The 19,017-nt window shown below is 35.6% G+C and overlaps 1 long non-coding RNA gene across 1 annotated transcript in view; it reads left to right on the top strand.

The window, feature by feature from the left end:
• The window catches only part of LOC121109105, a 62,253-nt gene extending 50,041 nt beyond the window's left edge, over positions 1-12,212 (top strand). The window contains exons 4-5 of the long non-coding RNA XR_005844009.1: positions 7,783-7,844; positions 11,442-12,212. This is a non-coding gene — a long non-coding RNA (uncharacterized LOC121109105). The remainder of the gene's footprint in view (positions 1-7,782; positions 7,845-11,441) is intronic.
• The last annotated feature ends 6,805 nt before the right edge of the window (positions 12,213-19,017 follow it).

The following is a 19,017-nucleotide window of genomic DNA, read 5'->3' as shown; positions in this document are numbered from 1 at the left end:
ATACTTAGGATTTTATTTCTTCCTCTCACTGATTCACCAACAACTGGAGAAATGTCAGAATACTCACATTTTTTCTGTGTTTCTATTGTAAGATTAGTGCATAGAAGCTTTGTATGAATCCTTGAAAATTGGACGAATATTCCTGTAAATGATTGAAGACATAATTTGATGAAGAAAAAGGTGAAAGATTTTCTTCTTTTGCTTGTCTCATAGGTTTTAATTAATGGGACTATAAAAGGTGTATGAGACAGAGGTCAATGCCTCTTTCTGCCACTCGCCTTTTCAGATGCAGAATGTATTTATTTACCTTTCAGGACTGAAAGCCTGTGAATGAACTTGAGATTAAGTGACCAGGAAAAGGGCAGCACACAACCAAGCTGCAAAACTGGAATTGTAGGATTAGTGAAGCAACAACTGACATTAGCAGTGAGTCAGTGAGCTGTAGACCCATTCTTAGGAAGTCTGTTCACAGAGGAGCTGAGAGCAGCAAAACATTTTGAAACACAATTTCAGATTTAGCTAGATGTCATATCAACCACTACAACTTCACAGGACATATGATTCCGGTTTCTAGATGTTCAAAGGGCATATGAGGAACAGCTGAGGCCCCTGGTGTGCTCAGCCCAGAGCAGAGCAGGCTGAAGGGAAGCCTTGTGGCAGCTTCAGCTCCTCACAGGGAGTGGAGGGGCAGTGCTGAGCTCTGCTATCTGTGACAGCAACAGGGCCCGAAGGAATGGTGTAGAACTGTGTCAGGGGAGGTGGAGGAAAATTAGGGACAGGTTCTGCTCCAGAAGGCTATAGACACAGAACAGGCTGCCCGGGGCAGTGGGCACAGCCCTGAGCTGACGGATTTCAAAAAGCATTTTAACAGTACTCTCATACATTGGATTTGAATATTCCTGTGTGGAGCTGGGAGTTGGACTTGATGATCTTCATGGATCTCTCCTAACTTGTGATATTCTATGGTTCCATAATTCTATGTCTATCACTCCTACTCTGGCTGGCTATGGCAGGAATTTATAGTGGACTTGCATATCAGCTAACTTTAAAAAAAAAAAAAAAAGGTTCTGGTTTGAATTTACTGCATATGGTCACTATGACACAGTCTAGCCTTCTATTCACTTATTCAGACTGAATTCTCCTCTTCAACCAAGTCTAATACAGTAGACTTGTAGTGATGCAAGCACAGACTTTGTATAATGATCCTAATATTTACCCTGATCTACTGGAATATTTTGTTCTTTTTGCTCTTTGGCAGGTGTATCATGTTGTAGCCATGCTGTAACTTATAAATTCCCTGGTCCTTTCCTCTTTTCCTCCTTTCGTATTTTAAACAGATATTATAGCAGGAATCCTTGGTTTAAGTCCCTGGGCTTTTCTTCTTTCTTTTTTTTCTTTCGTATTGCCAAATTTCATTTAAGTTGTTTTGAAAGCTCTCAAGGTCATCCATTGCTTCCTCTGTGTTTATCTTAATCTTCTTTGGTATTGATAATGTCTCTGAGATTTGCTTCAGTGACACATTTCATTAGCATATTCCTACTTATTGTGTCAAAGATCATTAATGAAAATACTCATTAAACCGCAAGACCATTCCTCAAGGAGCTCTAGCAGCGCTCTTTGTTCTGTAACCTCCATTTTCAATACCATTGTTATACTTCTTCTGTGTGTGTATGTGACTTCTTCTTCTTCTTCTTTTTTTTTTTTAATCCTTCCATAGTCATGAAGAATTTTTTACAAGTAATTGATCAAATACATTGATGCAGCCCAAAGTAGGTTCAGGGTATTCGATGTCCTTTCCTCAGGTGCCTTTTTCCTCAGATCAGTTACTTTATCAAAGATATACATTATGAAATTATCACAGTGTGCTAAACCTTAAAAAATGCAGCAGGAATGGATACGTATCATAGAAGGTGATACAGCGAAAGTACGGTACAAATGCCTTTTTTTTTTTTTTGACACTAAATTATTGTGTGGTATGTTCTTTTTCAGCACTTTGGTTTGATGCCCAGTGGCATTTTCACTGCTTGTTACACTTCCAACAAAAGTAGAAATCTTTATTTTGCACCTGTTAAGAGAAAACTAACCTGATTTCACAGAGCACAGCTGTCAGAACACTCACACGGCGGACGAAAAAGTGCTTCTCACTACCAATAAGCTCTGAGAAGTATTTTAAAGCAGAGCTTTAATTACACTTGTCAGTTCTGAGCCTCCAGTCCAGAAGTGTTAAAGCAGAATTCTAAGCAAAGAAATTATTTTTGATGTTGCAGCATGAACATAATGTGGTTATCAAGCTGAGACTTCTACCTTTTCAGAGAAGTAAGCAGGAGAACATTTAAGCCTAAAAAGCATGCTATATATAAGTAAATGAACTAGGAATATGCTGATACTGGAAGTCACCTTATTACCCAGAAGTCTAAATTAACTTCAGTTTTATAAGAGAAAACCAAAGAGATGGGGTTTTTTGGAACATAAGTTGGAACTTTTGGTCTATAAATTACAATTAGGTTAGTAAGCTAGCTGAAAATCAAGTTGCAGTAATAATGTCATAGTACTAAGCGTACAGTTACTCTTAGTATAGATGGGCATTTTATTCATGTAAGCATTGTATTCTCTGAGTTAAACAAGCCTGACCTAGAAAATGAGGGGAAAATGCAAACATTCCCTCATATGCTCTGCTGGACCTGTGACTGTAATAAATTTTGGGTAAGTAGCCCTACCTAATTTGGTGGTGAGGTGGGTTGACCCCATAACTCTTACAAAAGAGAGAATTGTTAGCCGATGAATCACGTTCATGAGAAGAGAGATACTGCTGAATGTACTGTCAGCCCAGGAATGCAATATCACACATTGGAAATCAGGTTCATTTACATGGATAATAGGCACACAGATGATGATGAAGATAAAGTGTTGTGAAAAAACTCTGTTCAGTGAAAAGGTGTGATGGACGAGCGGGCAGATTAAAACAGTAAGCAAGTAGCAGAGCTGAAAAATTACAATTTTTCCAGTTATTAGATGATTATAATGTTAGAGGAGATTTGAAAAGGCAGAATATGGGTGCTTAGTGTCAAAGTCCCTTTGAACACTGTAACTGTTTAGTACATCAGTTTGAGCACAGGACTGGGCTTACTTGCTCATAGGACCTGAAGGTGACACAAATAGATGTATTGTTTCCTTGAGATGGTCCTATGATTGATGCTGATGGGAGAAACATCATAGGCATAGATCGTAGGCAGTGGACATAAGCTCTGATTTACCTTATTTGCAATTAGAAATTCATACAGATCCTGTTTTTAGGGCAGCCCTTGCCCTGGATCAATAATGCTGATTGAGGAAGGGCTGAGCATCTTTTGCTTTCAGATATGTTTTGTAGTTTCTCTGTGCTGGATTTTTTTTTCTCCTTTTTCTTTTACATATTTTTAGACTGCTGAGCTGAATAAAATGAATGAGTTTTGCTTTTACACATTTTGGGTAATTTATATTCTTTTTGCAAGTGCACAGTTTTAATCACATAAATAATTCACAACTGTCTGTCCGGATCAACCTGTAAAGCTCTAAGCTTTCTTTATATATCGTTTTAAGCCTACCCAGTAGGGGAGTCTGTCTGTTCCCAACTGCTACTGCAAGTCAGCATGTCTGGTCAGCATGACACTATTGTAAAGACAAGGTGTACAATTCTTGGATGTGTAATTGCCTGCATATGAGAGCTCTGGCACACAGCAGGAAAGAGCAAGTTCCCTTTGCTGGTGTGATACTACGATGGTCAGACTGCAGTCAAAACTTTATAATCATGAGAAAGTCCTGCAATGACAAAAAGAATATATGCATGTCTACTTGGTTTCACTGGCTCCTGTTGCAATTAATTATTTCACATACCGAACGGAAGGCAGTTCAAAAGGAGACTCTACATACACAAAGTATCTGGCAGCATGACTCTCTTCCTTATCTTAAGATATTCTCCACATGTGAACTTAAAGACGCTGAAGCAAGATCTGTTCTTTTTGAAGTTTGTAAGATTGTGATCCAGCCCATAATTTGGTTATGCAAAATCCTGATTTAACATCTGTTAATAGCTATTGTAAGCAGAGCATGGCAGCATTTGCTGAGATGAAGGTGATAAACAAAGTGAAAGTTTGAAAGCAAACAAATATTTTCAATGATTTCATGGGTCTGGTGGTAGAATATAAAGCAGTATGTGTAGTGGGGAGTTGAAGATTGGAACTAGAACTCAGCAATCAGAACTGAGTGCAAAAGAAAGTAAATGATGTTTGATGTTCACTGGTGCTAGTTTTCACTAAAAATGCCAATAATATATAGTAGCGAGCAGAAGAAATACCAGGAGAAAAAGCATGGATTTTTTTACTTGAAATAGGGAAAAAGTAGATTAAAGTATGTCCGAATATGGATGCTTTCAAGTCAGCCTGGAATTATGAGTTTAATCTTCAGATATTGGGAGAAATAGTTTGTGTAGACTGAGTAGATGAGTGTGATAAAGAAAAGTGGAAAACAGTGAAACTGTGCCACTCTTCTAAGACCAGACTGCTTAAATTCAACCCCCTGGGGGGAAAAAATAGACATATAATATGATTATTTTTAAGTAGCTGGAAGATAACAAGCAGATGAGCAGCAGATAACAGATTTGTCAAAGACAACTTGTGTCAAACTCAGCTGCTTTTCTTCTGCAAATAAAGTAACAGATACCATAAGTAGAGGAAGAGTAGTAGATATCATATATCCTGATTTCAGGGCTTATTCTGGTATAAATCAGAAACATTGAACTGATTTCCTCCAGGAGAAAATGCAGCTTGATATCTATTCCACTTAAGCAGTTTCAGAAGAGCATTATTATAACATGGAGAATGCATACACCAGAGTAACAAATCTTCAGTTGTGTGCAACCAGCAAAAATAACCAGACACAACAGGATGAATGAAGTATTAATAAATACGTTTTATCTGAGGTTTGGTGAATTTTTGAGTGTCATCTATAGAAAAGTACTGTTGGCAAAAATCTGTTAGAGCATCTTGGGCTTGTCAGTGGGTACATTTTACATAGGAGGCTATCTGAAGCAGGTATTCAGCATTTTCATATCCCCTAAAGTTTTTTTTCTTTTTTGCAAGGTGAATATCTAAAAATAGAGACACCAATAAAAATCAACAGTTATTTCCGATTTGATTGTCATTAATTTTTAAACTTACATAAAACTTTATCAAGATTAATAGAAGCTATTCCTGAATGCCTGAGAGGGTTTTTTTATTATTATCATTTGTGAATATTTATTTATTTATTTATTTATTCTTTGTTACATTGAATAACAAAAGGTAGCAGAAAAATCCCTAGCATGTTGGTACATATAAGTCAGAAGTTATTAGAGATCCTTACCCCCTGGCACTGACAGTTTGGAAATTTGAATCTAATTTCCATCTTGAAACATATACATGCCAAATAAGCTGCATAAAGTGTCTTTATCTTCCTTGATTATAAACCTAAAGTATATATGTACAGTTCTGAATTTGTCATTATAGAATGAAATTCTCAGCTGAAATTAAGGTGTGCGCTCTTTCCCTCAGTTAGACTTTTCTCCCTATATTCTCACTGTAAATAAGACCTCAAAAACTGCTGTGGTCCCTCATTTTAAGAGCTTGCTCTACTCTCTAATAGTTCAGTAATGTTTCAACAATCTTTGATAAGAAGTCTCTGCAACTTGTAGGCAACAAGGCCCATATATTTTGAATCTATTGTTTTGAATCTGCAAGAGTACTTCTTCTGGTCACATAAATTAGAATTAGCGTGTAGCAATAGGACAAGGAGTAATGGCCTGAAACTTGAACATAGGAATTTCCCTACTAACATGTAGGAGAACTTTTTTATGGTAAGGGTGATGGAACACTGGAACAGGTTGCCCAGGGATGTTGTGGAGTGCAAATATTTAAGACCTGTCTCTATACGCCTGTGCATATGACCTATTGTAGTGTAACTGCTTTAGTAGGGATTACCTAGAATTCTTCACCTACTGAATTCACCTATTCTCTCACTTCTAGCCACATGCTCAAGGCACTGACTCAACCTCCTGAGATATGCTCAGTCTCTTGGACCCTTCCATTTCCTTGTAAAGGAATTTAGCGTTTCCATTAAAAGCACTGCCATAGTAATGCCATAAACTCAGTCAGCTCCTCCCTGTTCAAATCTACCAAGCCCTTGTTACATACAGTTAAATCCTGGTTTTGGAGTTTGCTGTGGAGGTTGAAGACCTAATAGTTGGCCTATCATAGAGAACTAAAGCAAATTCAGTATCTTCTTAGAAAGTGTCTATAACAACTTCATTGTGAAAGGTGCCTATTGCCTTATCTCACACATAATATACAAGATATTGGTAGTTCAGTCAAGCAGAAAAAACAACTGAACTGCTTATATAACATTAACAGTTACACTCCGAAGAGGTGAAGTTCAGAAGGAGAAGATTGAAACCGTCTCCCTAAGAATCATTTGTTGCTGGAAGGCAGAAAGTATGAGGATGGAGTTTAAGCAGTAATGAATCCCTGAACAGACCTTAAGCATTAATGAGAGTACAAAATAAAGCATCTTTGCTAGCTTTTCTCCTATAAAAACTGAATGCAGACAGGAGTTGTGGAAAAAAAAAAAAGTAAAAATACTTTAACTATGTAGGTTAATACATGTCTCCAGCTTCTCTCCTGGAATGATGCTGTAAAGAAGAGAAATGTCTGATGCATTTCATCCAGGGATCAAGAAGAGATTTTTGTATATACATATGTATATATATATAAAAGTTCTTTTTGACAGGTAACTCATATAAGCCTTTAGAACCACGTTGACCATTTTTGATGTTGTACATGAATGTTGTATTCCTTTTTTTTTTTTTTTTTTTTTAATGAAATTGTTTTGACTGCCTGTTTTCCCTGCAGCCTGGCTTGAGAGAAAAACAATTTCTGAACACACTATCCCATAGGATCTTAAAATCAGGGTATTGGAGCCTTCTTGAATCACTCACCAAGCCAATATTACTCTCCAAGAAAGCTGAAGGTAACAAGAAACACACAGCAGTGCAGACTACTTTGGGAGCTGATAATGCATATGTTCTTTCCACAGATATTACTAGCTAAAAAATATCTTGACCTGAACTGTGACATCAGGAACAATGCTAAAGTCCTGAGGATTAATGAAATGTTTGTATGGATTTGTCCTCAGCTCTCTGTCTCCCCGTAATCGTGTCATTTAGTCCTCCTGGACCTGCTAGATCCTTGGCTCATGCTATGAACAGAAGTTAACTCCTCTTTCTCACAATCCACAGGAGTTAATTTTGCAGCAGTCAGCAAGGTGCTGTGTTAGGTCCCTGTTCATTCTGTCTCACCTTTACCTTCTCAGATGTGTGCTTTTGATAGTTGGCTTTGTTCAGGAAGGAAATTAAAATAAACTGTAGACTAAAGTAATCCTTAATTACTGAGAAAGATTTTATTCTCCCCTAATTTTACATGTAATCATATTCTACACAGATGCAAGGAAATCTTTTTTTTTCTCCTAGCCAGTGTCTCTTTACAGCAGAAAAGTTTTTTGGATACTTCAGAATATGCCACTCAGATGAAGTCAATCTAGATCTTTTATTTAAACAATAAGAGTGCCATTTTGTCTCCTGGATTTATGTGACACGTATGAACCATTTGAACCTTCTAGTATATATTTATTTATGCTAACCTGCTGGTTTAAGTAGTTTACTATATCATTAAAAAAGTCAAGTATTTTACAATATATTTTTTCCTTTGGCCATAGGCAAGTGATTGAAAATTAAGGTGGAGAAGAGCTGACATGGTGTTGACTCAGCATCTTCCGTGGTACGTGGAAAATGCTCTGTAGTCTTTTATGATACAAAAATTTAGATTGTGAGATGTTATGTTTGCCAATGTAACATGCCCTAATTGTTTGAAAGTTTGATAAAAGCCAGTTTTATTATATTTCTACAATAACTGGTTGTAATTTACTCATAGCCTATACATTTTCTGGGTTGCTATAGGGTCTTTCAGATCAGAATCTAAGCAACTGCTCATTAGAGAAGTACCAGGTATTTAACTCATGGTGCTTATTCCTAAAGGTGTATGCCTTCTCTAAAATGACTGTTCTAAATATGCTGTTAGAATTAGCCTAACTTGACATATTTGTGTGACTTCTTATTGTAATTATGCTTTCAGAAGATTTTGCCATCCACAAATGTTACTGACACTTATTTGACAGTCACTTTTTCATACTGATAAAATATTTTAATTATCTCCTAAATCTGACCCTTGTAAAATCTCTATAGAGACATGATCTGTAGATGAGAATCTCTCTGTTCCTAGAACTGTCATTCTACTATTGATGACTTTAATTTGTGATGCATTTACATTGCTAATCTGAGATTCCTAACCCTAAAATCATAATTTTAAAAATCAAGATGCCTAGAAATTTCTGAGAATATTTTTGGACATGGATGCCATTAACAAATAGCAAATACTATCATATAATTAATTTCTATAACTGCCATGTAGAAAATACACTCTGTGTGTAACTCATACTCTGTCTATGGACAGTATATTATCGCTGAGATGTAGTTCTTCCTTCTGCATACAGAATATTCTGCTTTCAATGAAGATAAGTAAAGATATCTCTGTACATGCTGCACAATTATTCTTTCACTGCTGTGTGTAGAAAACTGGTGTATAACTTTTCTTCTGCCCCAATACCTAATGGACCTTCTGATCTATTTTGTACATATACTGTTTGACCTTGAAACTCTCTCTGCCTGAGTAAAGAAGACTTTGAGAGGAAGTGTAATTTATCAGCTGGAGCGTAGTGCAACCATTCTAGAGCTCTAATACCAGTTGTGACATTAAGTTAATACACTATGCTAGGAGAATCTCATCTTCACTGGTCAAGATTGAAACAGTGATTACATCTACCTATCTATTTAATAGATAATAATGGAAGAGTCATTCAGTGTTTGAGAAGTAGTCTGTGAGTTTCAGAAGGAAGGCAGAAAATGGCAGTGCAAGGTGTTATCTAAAGGGGAGTCTTGCAAGTAACAAAATCTATCGCCAGCTTCTGATTCAGACTAAGACTTGACCATTGAAGCATACTAACTGCAGAGTACATATTTAAGAAAAAGTCTCCTAACATACACATACTAAAAAGAAGAGTACAGAATGAATGTACAGAAGTACTTGAAGTATTTCTCTTTAGACAGATAAGCAATTCAGCGTGTCGTATTCACTGGGTGTTAATTGTGTTGCTCATAGATAACAGAAATCTTTTAGATGCTGTGGTAATGAAAGCATAAAAAATGAAAATAGCTAAATTTATATCCATTAACTATCATAGATTCATTTTTAAGTTTGTTAGAAATCCTTGTTCAAAAATAATTTTTAAAGTAAGACACAATATTCTCACAGACAAGTTCATGTTTGAATAATACAGTTATAAATTTGATTTTGTTTCCTTTTAATCTCTGGATTTGTCAGATTATTTATCTATTTATTTTAGATTAGACATATCTTAAGGTTTCTCACTTTCAGGAAAAAAAAAGAAAAAGAAAAAAAAACCAAGAAAAACTAACCCAACCCAAACCAATTCCTCCCCCACAAAAAATAAATAAAATAAGATAAAATAAAATGAAATAAAATAAACCGAATGCATATTTTGACACAATATTCAAAATCTGTCAAAATTCTATTATATGAATTTATAAGAACTGAAAAATATATGACTAGAATTGTAAAGGAAAATATATCTCTTTTGGACATGTTAATCAGATGTTTCCTACACAAACAATTCATTGTATTTAAGAAAACCCAAATAATTATTGATACTGATGTGATATAAATGATGAATCTTTTATCTGACTGATTGTTTCTACAGGTAAAAGTCATAGGCTAAACAATGTGAAGTTGAAAACTACAAAGAATTCTTCATAGACTTAGGAAGACTGTGAGGAACAGGAAAAAATAGGGTTGACAGCAATCAGTGGAAAAGTTTAAAATTTCTAGTTAGCATCCATCAAAACATATAAGATTCACGGTAGAATTATGTTCACACAAACAATTAATTTTGTCAGCTGCTGAATTATGAAACATGAACACAAGTATGATGCCTTTGATTGAGCTCTTGTGCAGAGATGTCATTCAGGTCCTGAAAGTTAGGCTATCATTAACTAGATTGACTGAATTGGAGCTTGTTTGTTTTGACCCTATGATCTCCTGGATTTTCAGTGAACAAGAATAACGCACAAGTGATGTTATACAGAGTAGGATCTAAATAGGGTGACTTTTATAGGGGGACATGTCATTTACATCAGCTAAAATGTGAATGATACAGTCTATAACAGCAAATGACCCACCCTCTTTAGATCAGCAGATTTTCCAAGAGCCCATTTACACTCCTTCATCTTACTATTCTCAATATTTACTTCTGTGAGACAGACTTGGCAAATCTTTTTGATGAGCGACCCTTATTACATTCAAGTGAGCATTCTAAATCTAAGACTGGTAACACTGTCTGGGCTGGATCATATTTTAAGGTGCCTAGAGATTTGTGCCTTTTCCCTTAACCATCCTTGTTAAGAGTGTCACTAAGTTCTGTGTTTTTTAGGGGCTCAGGAGAAGTTTGTTTTCTGTTCTTATGAATCTTGGAGTCTTACTGCATACTGGAGAGCAAACCTAGCTGCATTCTTCAATGTGTTTCTTAATTTTACAGTAATAAAATATGTATGCTATTGCAAATATCAGTTACAGATTGCCTTCTCTTCCAGTCAAAGTGAATTAGTCAAAAATAGCTTCCCGTCTAGTCAGATCGCTAGAGCTCCTCCCATTTCACATCCTGTCTCAAATCTCATTATCTAAGGAAATAGTTTTTATACTTTGTTACCACATAACTTAACTCTGCCTTAACTCTAAATGTATCAAAATAGAGATTGAACATTATGAAGGCGCAGTTCACTCCTTACATGACTTCCAACTAGGCAGACAGATTTGTAAGCATCCATATGTATTTCAAAGGTTTTAATCTCAGCAACTTTAAAAATTCTCCAGTGTATTACTGTTTGTGTTAGATGGAATCCAACAGAACAAATATGATAACTTTTGCTCAGGAAAAGAAATATTTGGAGTGAACTTGGGCTTTTTTTTCTTTAAGGAATTGGTGGTGATGCTTGACTTCTGAAAGGTCCCAGAGATCATTAAGAAGCCTCAGTAGTTATTTGTGAAGCAAGTGGTTAGGCATGTTTTCCTTCAGGTACCGATGTCCATACAAAAAGACCCTTTTATTCCTCTCAATGATAGCATATTGTTTACAGATTGAGTAAGAAATGAAAAGATGGAAAAAAATATCTTCTGAAGCACTATATTCTCAGCAAAGGTTAAGGAGGAGTTCTGCTTTTCTTGCTTGTTACACTTTTTTTTCAGAGCAATGAAGAAGGACACATGCAGGAGAGATTTCTGAAGAGCTGCAAGGAGGGTTTCTCCTTTACATACAGAATGAGACTACAAGAACCATTGTTACCTCTTCTGGATTTGCTGTTTCTCTCAGAAGATGAATTTTGGCATCACAGTTGAATGTAGGGGACATTGTGCAGTTTTATTACCTTGGGATGAAAGCAGAAGCCAGACTATTTGCGTATGCTCTGCACCATATTCTCCTTATGTAATATACCCCTGCTGACAAACTTTTCTTGTTTCTACAATTATTCTCACTTTCTTCCTGTCCAGTATGCTGAAACATAACCAAAATTTGAGCCTGTAATCAAACCTATTCTCTTAGATACTGGCTACCTGTGTAGTGTTTGTTTCCTTCTACCTTCTTTGTATGTGCCTTGCTTCCTAATATCTTTTAAAATATACATGCCGAGCAGCACTCAGGATTGATTTACATGTACAATTCATTTGTGCACAGAGGAGCAATCACACCATGTTTATATACAAGCTATCATTAATCTGTTCAGCAGTGCATTCCCATGTTAGCATGGAGACTCATTGACTTTCCAGAATCACACAGGGAAAAATTCACTGCTGTTACAAGGGCTATGCACCAGTTTTCCCCTCTGTGGTATGTGACTAATATTATCCTCTTACCATCAGGAGGCTGCATCTCTGACGCTCAGTTCATTACCATTTGTAGAATACATCAAAAACTCAAAGTGAAGTATGCTGTCTGCAGAGATAAATAAAAATAAAAATAAAAATCACTGCTAAGAATATGTATATATATGTAAATTTACCCAGTAAATTGACCTTCTTCATTTGCACTGGTTCTTCTCCTGGTCCATTCTCACGTTTTTGAATATCTTCAAATCTATAACATCTCACATCCATTTTGTTGTCCATTTCTTTTTCAGTTGCAAGCTCAGAACATTTTCATCAAGACATAAAAGAAAACTAAACCAAGGTTAGAAGTGTCTGTAGTTTTTCAGCTTCTTCATCATATTTTGAGTGCAGTAGGATTAGTTTGCTTGAAAACTATTCTATTGTTCCCTGTCTCAAAAAAAAAAAAAAAATCAAAATATATATACATGCATATATGTATAAATCCTCTACCTCCTATTGTTTATTTCTACAATTTTTTAAATCAAACTGATATACTCTTATTTTGATTGGTATTTTCCTAACTGATATATCTACTGAAATATCACACAATTGAATAGCTTGTGAAACAGCACTACTTATTTTTCATATATATTAAGATCACATAATCTGCTCTTTCTTATTTTGGTATTGTTGTTTTTGATACTTGTAGAAATTTCAACTACTATCAATTGGCTTTTGAGGATTCAGTCACACAAATCCCCTTAAATACTTCACACCTGTCCATAAGGCAACTTCTCTTGGATAAAAGCATAGAATAACCTAGTGAATCCTGGGGTACTTTATAGGAAATATTACTGTTTCATTAATATTGTATTTGCTTGTAAATGAGCAGTATTCTTGCCCTCACTTTTACAATATAATTTTCATAAATTTTAATTAGTTATTACAGTTTTTACTTCTGATATTTTTTTGTATACTTAAATACAGCTTCCTAATTGTAAGATTTTTTTTATTGTTCTTACTATTACTTTTAATGTGTCACTCAGTCACAACAGAGTTGATATTTAGCTGATGTTCGCTAACGTCTATTTAAAAATTGAAAATACTTTTGCCAAGGAGGTAATGATGGTAACACAAAATCTTTCAGCACTCTGTGAAAGAAATCCAACCACAGAAAATCTCTGACTTCTCCATCTTCATCATCCTTAAAGAACTTTAAAATTGCAAGTCTGCAATTCTTGAACAGTTCCTTTACCTAATTCCTGCCACCCAGAATTTAAGTCTGTGAACATCATCAATGATACTAAATTAGTTTTCTAGGCTTCCTGTGTTGCAAATGAAAAGATATATGAATCTCCTTGAATGGGTCATATCCTTCCTAGGAATGTCCATTCCTGTTGCTTCATTTATAGCCAGGTGGTGCTGTGTACAAGTGGCTCATTCAGGCTTTCGGTGATATCCATTGCATATCACAATCTTATTTGAGTTACAAGGTTTGGGATAGACCATGGTGTAAGAAACATGCTCTCATACTCTCCACTTCTGCCTGGAACAAAAGGACATGGGAGTGCTGCTCAACAGCCAACTGAACACAAGCTGGCATTGTCCCCTTTCATGCATCACTGGTAAGACCACAGATAAAGTACTGTGTTCAGTTTTGAGTCCTTCACTACCAGAAAGATTTTGAGTTGCTGGAATGTATTCAGAGAACAGCAACAAAGCTGGTGAAAGGATTAGAAAACAGAAGATCTGAAGAGTGGCTGAGGGAATTGGAGTTGTTCAGCTTGGAGAGAAGGAGGCTGAGGAGAAAGTCTGTCACTCTCTGAAAATATCTGAAAGGCTACAGAGAATGTTGGTCTCTTTTGTCAGATGACAAGTGAAAGCTCACAAGGAAATGGCCTAAAGTTGTGCCAGGTGAGGTTTAGTTTGGATATTAGGAAGAATTTCTGAATGGAGAGTTTGGCTGGGGATTGGAACTTTCTCCCTAAGGAAGTGGTGGAGTTGTCATCCCTGGAGGTACATAAGCAATGAATGGATGTATCTCTTAGGTTTAGAGGTGGACTTGAAGTGCTAGGTGATGGTTGGACTTCATGATCTTAAGGGCCTTTCCCAACCTGAATGAGTCCATTCTATGATACTAATTTCGGGTGTACAATTAAAGTGCAGCTTTTGGAAATGGTCACCTTATAGGATTACTAGAAAACAGATGGTCAACTATAAAAGTTTGCCATTAAATACTATGTCCACTTTATATAATCAAGAGTCAAGTTAGCAGTCAAGCCTAAAACACATTCTCAAAAATAATTCCTATCAGCATGATTTTCTGGCTTTAGCCAGGACACTCTCTTTTAAAAATTAAATTGACCAAAAGAGAAATAAAAATAACCTATTCCTGTAGATAAATTTACTTAAAATTGAAATATCTTATTTACAAATTGAATATCTTATTTTCAAAGCTCAAAATACAGAACTTTATTTTTTTCAAAAAGAGACTTGCACACATCCATTTCTTCCAGTTCCTGTGTTTTATTCAGAGTATATTGCTTCAGCTTTCATTGTGTCAGCACAGAACCTATTCTTGTACAACTCTCTACTTCACCCATAATTTGCTCTGTATAGTGAGCTCTAGAAATTACATGAGGTATCCAAATGAAGTACTACTTCACCAATAAAACTGGCCAATAGGAGAGAAAGGGAATCAGAAACTTTACTCTCCTCTGGCAAGGAGAATAATTCAAGCAATTTAAAGAAAAATGCTTCACTTCCTTTTAATGGTTTCTCCTTAATCTGATCTTCTCTATAGACAGAAACAAGCAAACAAAAAAATTCTGACCAATATTAGCAAGCTAAAAGAAGACTGATTTCACAGTGTATAATGAATTGTCTTTGTCTGGAACGTGGGAAATTGAAGCCAATTCTTTATCAAGAAGAATGCATTTTACTATTATCATTTTCAAAGCAAGGATTATCTGATGAAAAAAATACACATAAAAGTGAAACTTAGTGAAGATTAAGACACTTACATGTATCTCAGTTCCTCCTGTTCACGTTCTAATACATTCCTTTGTGATTATATATCAATTTACCTGATCTCACAGAGATATCTAGTGATAGGGTTGATTGGTCCTGCCAGGATCAGGCTGTTAGTGTCCTATCTCCTAGATTTGGTGGTTGATTCAAATATCCTTAAGCATTCCCAAGAGCACTAGACACATATATGGGCAACTGAATCTTGCTGTGTGTTCTTTCTTCTGTGTGATCTGTCACTCCACGCCATTGTTTGACCATACTGATTGTTAGAGACCTTAGATATTTGGCGTGTGTTTGTATGTATATATACTGATATTTAGATAACCTTATCTAGAATTGATTCTCATGCAAATTTCCTACAGAATAAGGGGTCCTAACAGCTATGGCTTTACTTCAATTACAACTATGCTTAACAACAGACTTATCCACACTTCAAACCATCTCAACAGAGGAAGTTAAATGTACTCAAACAACACAGTATCAAAACAATCTTCTGAGGACAGTGGTAATACCGGGGCTGAAATCAAGACAGAAATCATTTCACCCCTGCCAAGACAATGGCCCAACTGCACATGCCCAGGAACACCGTTCTATGCACCGGTTTGCAGTTTGTTGGCAAGAACTCCGGCTAATAGGAGTCCAAGCAGGTGAGACTGGAATTTTCTGACTAGAATGAAAGCTCCCAGGAGGTCTGTAAGAATGACTCTACAATGTTCAAACATCAAGGAAATACATACATACTGTTCTAGATGAATTCTTTCCTGTTTTTATCTTCCTTGTTTCCTAACTTCCTTTCTCTCTTCCCCTTTTCTCTTTCTCTCTTTGGCACTGTATCCTGCAGTTCTGCCTTTGATATCATCTGCAAGATGACAACTTAATTTTTCCTGTAATTTGTCACAGGGGAGCTAAATTGGTGATGATTTCCATTATAATTTTGTTAATATTGGCTTAACAAGAGTACACTTTTCCCAGAATATCATTGGACTGTCTTACTACAAGGGAAAAAAGTGATTTATTTTTCATTTTAAAAGACAAAAGCCAAATTTGCCTACAGAAGAGCAATTAAAAAAAATTTGGTATCAGCAAATGATTTTTTTTTAAATATGAAGTCAGAAAATTATCTGAAGAGTACCACTGTCTTATAGCAGTGTGACAATTTAATTATCTGTTCTAAACAGAAACATACCTATTACTATACAGAGAGAAAAAAAAACAACACATAAAGTTATTATGAATCCTTTATTCTCAAAAATCAATAACAGTTTTGGTCCTGACTACTGGGTACAGGATTTTCAATACTGTGTTTGTGAACAGTAGCAGAAAGACAGCATGGAAGGAAAACAACCTCATTTGGTACCCTAAGAATAGCTGTAGGTGGGGCAGCAATATAACAGCTTCCTGATAATAAGGCAGATCTCTCCTTTCTCCCTTCAGTAAAACAGATTTCACTGGGAGAACAAATTAGTATTTAGGGCTTTATATTTTTGAACCTTTGCATTTACTCCAGCATGGGTTGCTCATATTGAGAGAACTAATCTCAGGTAACGATTCCTTTCATAAGCTAAGTGAAGAAATTATATAAAAATTACACGAGAATAGAAGAGAAGTATCCAATTTCTTTTTAACTTTCCTCAACTTTTCAACCAGATGCAGATGACAGCTGCTTGGGGTCATGCTTTATTTCATGCTAGTGACTAAGAGTGAAAATGGTTTATTTTCAGCAGTGCTAAGTGGCTTTGGAGCTGATTGCTTCAAAAGGCTCTCAGCAACTCTGAATGAGGCCAATTTGATAAGCTGCACTTCATCAGCTTTGTGTCTTGTCCAGTCCAATAAAACTTCTCAGTTAAGCAAATAGTGTCCAAGAAAGGACAACAAGGCATAGGATCACATCAAATAGCCTTTGCATTGCTATACTTTAAGAAGGCTTTCAGCACATTAGGAATATAGATATAGTTTGTAGCACTGCATCAGTGATTCTTCCCCACATACCGCTTTTGTAGGCATTAATCTTTATTAGCTATCCTTCATGCTCATGATTGTAGGGAAGCCATTTCCAGCTAGATGCTGTTCTGAAATGATTTTTCCAGTGTGCTGTTTTATAAAGCTGAAAGTGGTGCCTTCAGACTTCTGCCCATGTATGTGGAGCTTGGAAAAGAAAAAGTAAAACCATGTATTACAGCGAAGCAATGTGAAAGGAAAAGGTGATATTTAAATAAAAGCAGAGAGCAGTTTTAATCTGGAGAAACCTAGAATATTTACATATATATTTTTTTTTCTAATCACCTGTATTTTCCAGTACAGGGACAGTCTATACTTGGCATTAATTCAAATGTCTGTTCTCCAGAGTTTTTGTCTCCACTTCTAACACATTTAATTGGAAGTGATCTAATGTCAGATGTTTGAGTGTTGGTTGTCAGCAAAACAAATAATACTCTATACTGCAGGGAATTAGATGAGTCTGGAGGTAAATGTGAATGTGTTTCAACATCATCACTGATCAGTATGTGGAATGAAATATTTTTTGCCATCTGCTATGGACAGCTAATTAGGTTCTTATTTTACTTAAATCTATATGCAGTAATTCCTCCTTATTAAAAAAATATTCATTTCACAGCTTTTGTTTTTAGTTTTTTGCACTGATTCATTTCCAAATGGAATTCTGCCTTCAAAAATTCTAATAAACAAAGAGACACAGGAACAGAGATTTTGTGGTGGATGAGCAGCAGTGCACGCATGTATAAAGTTGTAACCAGAAAACTTTGTTTGAAAACAAGTGGCTCTGAAAGTGAACTCAGGAGACCTCGGCTGGGAATGATAGTGCATTTTCTTGATTTTTTTTGATAATAATATTTAAATTACCCTAGAATGTTTGATAATGTTTAACAAAGGGATTTAGATAATTTCTGAGGGTTGTCAGCCTTTCACCTGTCATCAAATCTAACTTACCTCATCTATATTACACTCTTTAAATTCTTGGCAAGCCGAAAGTCAAAATTTCTTGCATAATTAATTATCTTGGCAGGATTTCAATGATAAAATTAAAAAAAAAAATCAAAAACTATAGTTCATTTTTTCCTAAATTGCCATTTAGATTTTTTTCCTCTGTTCTTATGAATTTATGTTCTACTCTTGCAGTCCTTAAATACAGTGGAATCTCATTCTTGGACACCTAGATACTCATTTAGGCACATAGTATGGTCATCTGTGTAAATAAGAAGTAGTTGAAGACTATACCTGAACATATTAAAATTGTATTAATATAATATCTTGTGATTGTCACCTACTGATGCATCTGTATAATATTTTAGCTCTGTGTTTTCCTTATGCATTTCCACCTAACAAGTCTCACAAAAATGCTGAAAAGTGATAAAAAGAACAAAAAAATTTTTTTTTTTTTTTTTAAAGATAGAATAAGAAACTTAAAATGCTTTGGGATTTACATCCTTAATGCATTTCTTTCTTGTTGCCATGGTTCTTTATTTCTCATGTGGATAATTTTTAACAATAGAGGATGCCAAATTATTGGGAATGCAGATTTCTTTTGAACTAAAGCAAGTAAAATCCCTAAAACATAAGAGCTATAACCTCAAAAATACCAACATTACTACATCAAAAGGCCTTTGAAGGACCACATGGGTAAGCTAGTGCAACATTATTTTATCCTTACAGAGGATTAACCTGACACAAATCTTTTTTTTATTCCAATGCTGTATTCATCGTAACATACTTTTTTTTTTCCCCCCAGAGGAAAACAGTCTATGTGGCATTGCTACATTTCAAAACCAAAATGTTTATGGCCTAAAAGAAAACACCTCTCTGAGAAAAGCAGACTTTGAGTGAACAGGAAAATGCTGCAATGTTGGTATTACTGCTCCTGCATAGTACACAGGGAGCCCAAGAGGCAGATAGGCTGAGCTCCTGCAAGCAG

The sequence above is a fragment of the Gallus gallus genome, chromosome 1 (assembly GCF_016699485.2).
Source record: "Gallus gallus isolate bGalGal1 chromosome 1, bGalGal1.mat.broiler.GRCg7b, whole genome shotgun sequence".
In the NCBI taxonomy this organism is placed as follows: Eukaryota; Metazoa; Chordata; class Aves; order Galliformes; family Phasianidae; genus Gallus; species Gallus gallus.
Note: the sequence above shows the minus strand (reverse complement) of the source record. Positions and strands in the feature narration are given on the sequence as shown.